This window comes from Chelmon rostratus, chromosome 4 (assembly GCF_017976325.1).
Source record: "Chelmon rostratus isolate fCheRos1 chromosome 4, fCheRos1.pri, whole genome shotgun sequence".
Lineage (NCBI taxonomy): Eukaryota > Metazoa > Chordata > Actinopteri > Chaetodontiformes > Chaetodontidae > Chelmon > Chelmon rostratus.
This window is the reverse complement of record NC_055661.1, coordinates 20,514,475-20,524,830: the sequence shown is the minus strand read 5'-3', so window position 1 is coordinate 20,524,830 and position 10,356 is coordinate 20,514,475.

The following is a 10,356-nucleotide window of genomic DNA, read 5'->3' as shown; positions in this document are numbered from 1 at the left end:
CTTTTAGTGTAAAATACATATTTATGGGATCAGAATTATCCTATCTTCTGCTCCTCTTCAGCTAATAGCTGTCCTCCTGCAGAGATCACCATCTGATCCTATTGCACTTTGCACAGTCTGAAAGGCCATCGCACAAAAATCTGTCTGTTAGTACTAACCAACCACATGTGGTCTTCTTGGCGTCACTTTTCAAAGCAGTTGGTACCCCTTTAGCATCATGTTTAAGGTGGAGTGGTTGGATGGGTCAAGTGCAGTGTTGCCTAAACCTAACCATAGTGCAACTGTTTCACATTAACCATGTATTTATTTTTGTTCTCAGCAAGCTTTATTTTGACCTGTGTGACTAGGTAAAAAAAAAAAAAAATCCAGTGTGAATCTGTTTATTTTCAGTGTGAACTAGAAAGTGGTTGGTGGGTCACCTGGCACCCTATCAGGCCCACTGGCCCTAAGTTGAGCATCGCTGACCTGCACAATGTTTTAGTTTGTTAGTTTGGACGCTTCAGAACTGCCCAGAAGTAATGTGCATCATAGTAAAATATGTAAAAAAAAAATAATAAATTTAATTTTAAAAAAATTGAGCGAGTAATCACTCAAATCATTATCGTCCAAGTCAGAAACACATTTGTCAACTTTAAAAATGTGTTAAAAATGTGAATATGCTGCATCTTCAAACACAACCAGGAGTTTTTTTTCACAGTAATAAGATGCTTGATCTGATTTAATTGTGCATACTTGAGATGCGTTTAAAAAACATGTGTAAATATAATCCTCCTTAATCCTCCAATCTAGACACAGTCCAGAATAAAGGGGCATGTTAATAAGACATTATTTTGTTGTCTTGCTCTGCAACAGATGGCCTCTCAGAAAAGCCTGTGTGTCTGATACTCTAGGCCATGATTTGTCCTGTTATTACAGCCAAATGTCAGAACAAGCCCTCAAAGGCATTCTCCCTGACTACAGACCAAGTCAGCCTCTGCAATAGTGATACAAATGATTACATCAAAGTGTCCTGAGCAGCATCTTCAATCCTGACCCACAGGCTTCTGTCTCAGCCTCTTCGGCATACAGAGGGGAGCTGGCTGTTAGCAAGGGATTATACTGTGCCGTCCAACCCCATCGCCAGGGTGAGTGGAGCAGCAAGACTTTTGCAGAATTCGAGATGCGCTGTCCTGCAGAGGGGGCTGCAAAAAAAGCCACTGACTGCTGTCCGTTCCTGTGTTCATTCAGATTTTACCACGAAAGCCTGCACCCAGGTGGAATTTTAATGTTGCAATGCTCTCAGGTGCTCTGAGAAAAGCCCATGCGGTGGTGGGGTGTCATGCTAAGTGCACCCGCTGCTCCTGAGATCTGCGTTGTGTGCTCTGCACACCAATTACCGGCGCTTCAGGTAGAAAGGTTGGATTTTAAAGGCTTCAAAGGACAAGCTGGCTGCAAACGAGTCTGCCCTCTGTCTTAAACACATGCTGGAGGCATCATTGACCTTGAAAACCAGATGAGACAAACAATGATACTGAGGTGCTTTGGGCAAAATTGAGGCCTATGTCTTTCGGCTCTTGATGTATGATAAGAATTTCCTTATTAGTGTATTTATATGTTAGCAATTTCAGCTGTTATTGAGGTGGTGAATGTGATCTAAATTGACCAAAATCCTATTAAAGGAATTGTTTGAATTTTTTGGAGATACTGAGAGTTCAAGTCTGTACAGTAAATATCAAGCGAGAGAGCCAGCAGCTGGTTAGCTTAGCTTAGCATAAAGACTGGAAACGGGGAAACAGCTAGCCAGGCTTGAAGGTAACAAAGTGCTTACCAGCACTCCTTCATGCTAAGATGAGCTGGCTGCTGGCTTAAGCCACACATTTACTGTACAAATATGATAGAGGAATCAATCTTAGTAGTGGTTTCATAGCTCAATATGTTTTTGTACATTGTGCCTAACATTCCCATTTTTAGATTATTGTAACATTCAGTTTAGTGTTCACTAAAGTATATTTGACATTTCTGAATGAAATACATCTATTCTTTGAATTCATTAGGCACTCTACTGAATTGTGCTGAACAGCACCATATGATATATAAGATATGATTTACTGATGCAGTATTAATGCAACTCACATTGATTTGAAACACTTCAGCTTGCAGACAGGAAGGTTTTAATGGGCTGATTATTCAACAATCAGAAACAGTGTGAAACATAATAAATCGTTTATATTTCTTCAAGAATAAATCTCAACCTAATCCCCAAATTCTTGATTTCCATAAGCAATGTCCCACTCTCATGTGTGTTTAGTATTCCTCGACACCCCTGTGTGTTTGGCTGTGACACCTTTGTAAACAGAGCAGCAGGATATGCTCACACTTTCATCTCCTCAGCAGCAATTTTGATCATGGCACGAATCAGACACACTGTAACCACATACCTGCTGCTGATAAGCCCAGTGTCTGAAATCACCTGAGTTACAGATCTGCCCTGTTCATGAAAGGAATTGTGGAGCTTTATCAGTAAGCCTGCAAAAACACCTTCATCGCAGAGATAGAAGTCATGAATGAGCCCTCTCTGATTTATAACATATCACCAAGTAATCCCAAACTTTTACAAAGTCCAGGTCTTTTTTATGGTCAGAATCCAATAAAGCAACCTTTTATAATGTAAATACAGGATATGTGTTATGAGTCTGCACTGACACCTGGTGGCCTCAGCATTTTCTGTTCATTCCTCCACAACCTAAAACCATGAAGAAATCACAAAAGGCCAATTTAAAACACTGTGAATGGTTTAGAGAGAGATTGGATGGTTCGAGGCTGTCTTCTGGCCTCGGGGGCTTAGTACTGCTGCTTTCTTTTATCTTTATTCATAAGTCAAGTCTGCTTTTTTTATATAGCCCAGAATCAGAAATAGGGCTTTACAATCTGTACAGAGCATGGCACCCTCTGTGCTTAGACCCTCTTTAATAGAGGAAAAAAGATGACTGTCTTATCAATCATGAGCCACTTAATTACAGTGACAATGGCAACTATTTTATTAGATTTAATTAAAGGTGCAGGACTATGCTGTTGGTACCCTATCAAACCACCCGTCAAATTCATACTCCAAACCAACAGGGGGCAGCATAATTGTAGCTGCCGTTAGCTAGTTAGCTCAGATAGCCGTGCAGTTAACAACCCTATTCAGGCGAGGACAAGTAAGGCATGAAGTAGGATGGGAGCTAGAGGAGCACTACTATCAGACTATTGCCTCTTGAGGTACAAAGTAGCATTACAAGACATGATGGGCTAGCTGCTTAGCATGCTAACTGCAGTATCTCTGTGACACAATATATAGATGTCTTCGACATCCAACCAAGCAAAATATGTTAAAAAGACCTGTTTTGTATTGTTTCAGGTATTGTGTCTGAATAAAGTCGTCCCTCTGTCGTCTCCAGAAACAAACTGCACTTTAAAGCATTCCCACAAAATAAAGGAAAATGTGTGTTTTACTCATTTTGCCAAGATGGGACTGCTTCAGTTTTGCTTTACTGACGGTATGAATCACACGTCTCATTTGGTTGGTTCCACAACACTACAACAGGCCACTTGTTTGCCCCATTTCCATTAGATAAACGTCCACTCCTTAAACCAAATTAATTTCAGTGTTTGACCTCTGAATTGGTGACATCATTTTTAATAAATGTCCTTTAGTCTTTTGCATATTCATTAACATATTCGTCTGAAATGAGCTGGAAGCTAAACTTCACCATGATTGCTGTCTGACTTTTGATTTTGACAAAGAGATTTCTGCTGCTGCATTGATCCATGTGAAAAATGTTGCATGTATGGTACACAAGGTAATTACTTATTATTGCTATTGTGATTTATTTTAATATTCGGGGACATTTAGTAGTTGTGGAAAGTGAGTCACAGCACTCAAAAAATACTGTAAAATATACACGAACATGCATGTAAATCTTTGTCTGATACATAACATGCATTTTTATTAAATCATAGATTACAGTCTTATACATCTAATTACATCGAATACACTCATGCACAATATCAGTGCGTACTAAACTGGGCAATATCAATATTTTCTATGTGCAATAATGTGAATTCACATCTGCTTTATTTATAAGATTGTTTACTTCTTTATCATATCTTGTTTTCATTTTTTTTTTACAGATGGTTCTTATTATTATACTATCCCCTTCTCTGCTGTAACACTGCAAATTTCCCCACTGCGCCATTAGTAAAAGATTATCGCCTCACCTTAAATCCAGCAGATGGAGAATCAATAACACGGACTTTCTTCCTTTGCTCTGGTGTCACTCTGGCTTTGTTTGGAACACGCCGACCAGGTTTGCGCCATGTGCGGAACTGTCGGAATCAATATGTTGAGGTAAATTATCAAATGTACCTCCACTCCCTTTAGTCCGGGGTAATGGTGTAAAAGGTGTTCCCATGATGCTCCTCACTCGTCACAGCTGCATGTTTGCTTTTCTCTGAGGATCATTATGTTCCCTGTAATCACCGAACCTGACTGTCCTGCTGGCTAACTGCTGGCAGAAAACACCGGTCTACTCAGTGCTCTGTTTCTACTTAATAATTTAGTTGTTACGTCAAGTTTGCAGACTCACTTCAAGTCCTATTAAAGGTTAACAGAGGATACTGACATGTACAGTAAGTTTTTCCAGACAAAATTGTGAAAAAAAGTGTTTTATTTGAACTAAAAGCTCCTGGGCTAAACACATAAATAAATTAGGGAACAGCAGCTATGTGTCTGGTTTCTGGTAATTTTTTTTTCAGTTCGTTAAACTGGATTGCTCGCTACCTGGTCTAGATCTGAACATTTTATTTACCTGCTGATTCCATCTGTACAATTAATGCATGAAGTTAATGGGACTGATGGGACACTGTGAAATGTCTTTGAGTCATTTTTTTGGGAGAATACTCTTCATTTAGTTCATTCGGGAGGCTTGTTAGTGCTTGTCACAAAATGTCAAATATCAGTGAGATTTGAAAGGTGTAAACAGGCTGCAACAGCTTTTGTTAATGTTGGAAACAAAACTCAACTTGAGCTTTGATCTTTCCTGCCTTTCTGTGAATCGTGCTTCTGTGTTCAAGCTTGCCTTTTTGTCCAATATTTGTGTACGGTGCTAATAGCTAATATTAGCATGCTAAAACAAGGCAGAAAACATTGTAAACATTGCGCCTGCTAAAAATCAATATCTAAACATCAGCATGTTAGCATTGACATTGTGGGCAGGTTAGCATGCTGTTAGCATGTAGCTCAAACTACAGCCACACATTGATGCTAGCCTGGCTGTAGTCTCTTTATGACTTTTATCAACCACAGGACGATAAATAAAAGGATAACTGATGGAATAACTTTATCTTGATGTTGCCAGTTTAGCAGCAGTTCAACTTTGGTCGACCAGAATCAACAAGCCAAGATTACCTTGAAGATATAAAACTTCATTTAAACTCTATAAATGACTGCACCACAAATCCCAACCTGCCTCAATCACAGCGTAATTGATTTCACCACAAATTTAGTCTTTTAAGCCCAGCTGTAGCCTGAGCTTCATGCCTTCATGAAGGTCAGATCTTGGGTTCAGTCTGACACACTCTGTGGGAATAAAAATTTCTTACTGACATAAAACTCCTTCTCTTTAGGTTCCCTGAGGTCTCTGTTGATGATATGTGAGTTCGCCATTCTGGAGGCCAGGACCTGACAGCTGTTCTCTTATTCTCAGTTGCTCAGCTGCTGCCAAGTGTCTTGACCTTTTAGGAACAGATCTGTGTTGCATCTGGAAAATGCAAGATATTAGCAAAGGGTGGAGGTTTAAAGTGATGGTGGCACAAATAAGCTCACCCAACCCGTGTTCAAACTGTACAAGATTTTTTTCTCTCTCTCTAAAACTGACCGCTTTCATCAACTGTCCCTTCCTGGCTTGATAAACAGCGCTGACACATTTTGCAACTTCCTCCCGCGGCACCAACTCTGCTCCATTAACAATTTAGAAAATGAGCGCTATCGCTTGGTCAGGGTGACAAACAGAGACAAGGAACGATGAGAGGGACACGAGCCAGAGCAGAGGAAGAGGACTATTGTTACCTGTGAATCTTGGCACAGGAGAGTCTTTTCTGATTAGACGGAGACGCGAAGGAGGAAGTGACAGTGCTGCTGGCAGAAAAGCCCGCATTATGGGTTATTTTCCCATCTCGCTCAATCTGCTCCCAGCTCCATCTGAACCCACTGAGGCAGTCAGTCTATTACAGCAGCCCCATTTGATGCGGCCAACAAAAGAATGTGATTGCGCTCCCATGCCTGTGCTTGTCTTGCATTGTAACAACCCGCGTAGCTGCTGGTCATTACAGCCTACAGCAGGTACTGGATGACACAACACTTGAAGGTGTAATGTCACCTGGGAGAACATTTCATGAGGTGTCACCTTGTCAGATAATAAGTGACCATTTGGATACACAGAAAAGCTTCGGTGTGGGGACCCTTATCATTTAAAATTTTAGAACATCCTTCGAGGTCTGTACTAAATTACTGGGGACATGTATCACACTAACCTGGGCAATGGAGCAACTGTTTCTCTTCAGTGAGGCATCTGATGTCAGATGGTAGTGATGATGATGATGCTAATCCCAGCTGGTTTTCCAGGTTTGGGTCAGTGAATCCTGAGCGGACCCGAGTCTTTGCAAGAGTCATTTTTTGTAGAGTGCTGCTTGTAGGACGTTGCTTTGCAGCTCAATGATTTCACATTAAACGGCGTGGCAGATATGTTCAGTTTACTTTTCATGTCCTGAAACCTCTCACCAAATGCCTGAAGGAGTTTTCACTCAGCAGCATATTCAGATGTCATGGCAGAGTAGGAAAATGCAGAGTTTCCTTTTTCCAGCTGCACTTGTCATAACTTTAATTTCGCTTAACTTTTGCGAAGCAGAGAGCGGAGAAGCTGCTGGAGCTTGAGGTTCAGCTCTGAGAGGTGCTTCTTAATATCCACCATGAAGGCTAAATCACACAAACACCTGCTATCACTGAGTTTCCACATCAGGTTTTCCTTTATCTCTGTGAACTATTGCACACAAACTGACTTTGGAACAGTTTTCCTTTGTCTTCATTTGTCCTTTGTGCCAGCAGCTCCAAAGCAGCAACAGGAATCTGAATGAGGTTTCAGCTTCTTGCTATTACCTCGCTCACCACAAAACTTGCCTGGATAACACTGTCTATGTTAGAATGGGCTCTCTGAAAGCTGCTTGTTCGGACACAATCTCCACCGGTGACCGTAAACTTTATCCAAACACATTTGTACTTGGAGCTCATCCAGTTTAGCATGTTTGGAGCTGTAATGACTCTTGAGGATAGTCTTCATCACTGCGAGCTCGTCCCCACAAACTAACGCAGGCCCACTGACTTGTCTTTTACTTCAACAACAAAAAAATGCAATCATTTATCTAGTTCTCTTGTAAAGCACTAAATTCCACATCTATTTGTGTTTTCTTGACAGGCTCCATGATGCATTTACATGACATCAACTGCCTGCAACATGTGTGGTGCATTCAGACCACACAGAACACTCTTATTTGCACTGAAAATAGTTCTTGCTTTTTTTGTATTTATGACTTGGCTCAGAAGAAGGTTTCATTCCCATAGTAACAGGACATGATATTCAGTTTTTTAAAAGTGAGAGCAGACACAGCAGTTACACACTTAAAAAATCAATTCACTCTGAATGAAAAAGAAATGCATGTTTTTTTCTTTTGGCATCTTTAAATAGCTGTCTAACATTTATGAAAAGATGCATTTTTAAATGTAAGTAGTGAAGCTACAGGATCATCTCACGCCAGGCGAGTCGGTCAAATTTATACTGTGCATGCTGTATTTCTTAAGAGTGAGAGGCAGGCTAGTTGTCACCAGGGTAGAAAAACAGTATGTAGAGCTGGAATATAATTACACCTAACTCTGTGAATTAAGGGTTTATTTCAGGCACACCACACTGTTGGTGATTGCTGGAACAGTTAAAAGGCAAGCCAATTAAGCCTGTCTTCATACGGCAAAAGAGAGTTCAACTTCAATTCAGAACATTTATGGTTCTATTTTTCTGTTTATTTAGGAAAATAGGTAGAAGAATATTGCTAGACGTTTTGTGAGTTCATTTTGTTAATTTATTAGACTAAAAAGCTATTTTTAGATCCATGTTTAGATTGTCTTTATGCGTGTGAGTGAATGTTTTGTGTGTCTGTTTGCAAAGCCACTTGTCTCGAATCACCCCTTGAGGGATCAATAAAATATTTTTCTACTGAGTTGCACAGAAATAAATGTATTTGTTGAAATTTTTCACTTTTTTCTTTGTGTTGATTTTGAACAATAGAGAGAGACCGTTTTATTTGATCACATGCCCAAAAATCGATAATTCTTTTCAATACTTACTTGCACCTGTTGTGGTATAATAAATTGTTTTCAAGGAAGAAAAATTATTTAATTTTGATCACACCACAAAAAGAAAAGCACAATTACGTAAAGACTAAATCCCAGCATTATTAATATTTCACACAAAGTGTATATTTTGGCAGAGAAACCTTAGAATGGTTAAAGTATTTAGTAACTAAGCGAGCAAAGAGCAAAGATTAGCAACCTAATGCAGGTATATATAGAGGAATCAGGACATGCACTTTCCACTTTCTTGTCACATTTTCTTAGATGCAGTCTGGCTGTAAATCGATCCTTATCCTGACTTTCCTCACTCCTCTTTCCAGTTCACTGTATACTAATGAAAGATCGAGGATATTCAGCACATCTTCTATTGGACAAGGAATTATTGAGGAAATAAACATTTGGACGTTGGATGTGAGTCAGCATTTCTTCAAAACTTCAGGCACGATAAAGCATTTAAGTCCTTCGGGGGTGCTGCCAAAAATTACTCCCCTTTCTTATCAACCTTAACTTCAATTTAACCACTCAGTTTGAAAACCCTCTGGGAATAGCCCCAGACAACTATGGTTGCAAATGCAGTAATATCACACCAATACACAGCAGTGAGTTTGAAAAGAGTCACTGTGACATAGCAGAATAATAGACTTCCTGTTCGCAAAAATGACCAGTTTCCTAATGATAATTATTGCTGGAATATATTCAGAATGATGAGGTTTACGTGCACAAAGTTCGGGATGAAGCGATATTTGCTTTGAGCTGATGTGTGACCCAGAGCTTGTCTGACTCAGTTGCTTGGCACCACGGCTGGTGCTCAGGAACGGTTTTGTTAAGTTGTTCCAGGCACTGGGCTGACGTCAGAAGACCATTAATCAATATGCTGACCACATCGTCTAAGGGCATGGTTGGTGTAGTGGCCCTGCAGTCTCTCGGGAATTTAAAGAAATGAAAAACTCATTCTATCTGCTACTGGCCTCTTCCAACATTTGTTCTCCCTTTTGCTCCTTGTGAGCGAGGAAGGATTGCACATGAAGGCAACTTGGCTTCCCTTATCAAAGTAATCACACAATCATCATGTAAAAGCTCAAACTTCCTCCCCACTCAAACAAAACATCTCTCAGACATATCCGGCCTAGATAGCAAGTGCTCTCCATAGCCGAGCCGTGAAGCGCTAACCAAGCGCTAAAGTGTGTGTAAACAACTACTGCAAGCAGATGGTCATGTTCTGTCAGAAGGGAGAAGCTCCAGAATTAAATTGCGTTCGTAGCACAAGTGAAAACCCGCCAAAAAAACAATTTAGGCAGAGCTATGGAGTGGGCGGCCAATAAAAAAAACACAAAATACATTCCCGCTGGAGATGATGCAGCATGGCAGGAAGATTGAAATAAGAAACTGGGAAAGAGCTAGATGGCATTATATGATATAACTTGTAACATACTGTACGAGATCATTGCTTAGAGACGATGAATACTAATGCTGAGCTTTCTTGAGGCGTCACAGGCCCAATGGCGTGATGGAAGAAGATGCCAAAGACATGTAAGTTTGGACAATTTGTCGCTTATCAACAATTTGTATAATTATCGCTGTTCTGTGGAAACAATGTGTCACCAAAATGTCAAAAGTTTCCTCAGCTAAGCTTTTTCATTTGATCCAGTGGGTTTTTAAATGGTTTATTTAGCATAAAGAGGAACTTAAACACACATTGAAGTCTGTTTACAGCTCTTGTAGGCTATGTGATAAAAAGTGAATGAAGCCTTTTGTGGCTCCAGAGGGACCTAATTGAAATCTGACAAACTGCCTCAAGTGATGTCACTTAAGTCAGCTGAAGACTAAGTTTGAAATCAATCATTTGCAGACGAACAAAGTGTTTCTGAACCCATGTAGAAACATCCTTTATGCTCCTTTCATACCCAATCATGATGCTATCACTTGTTACCAGTCAA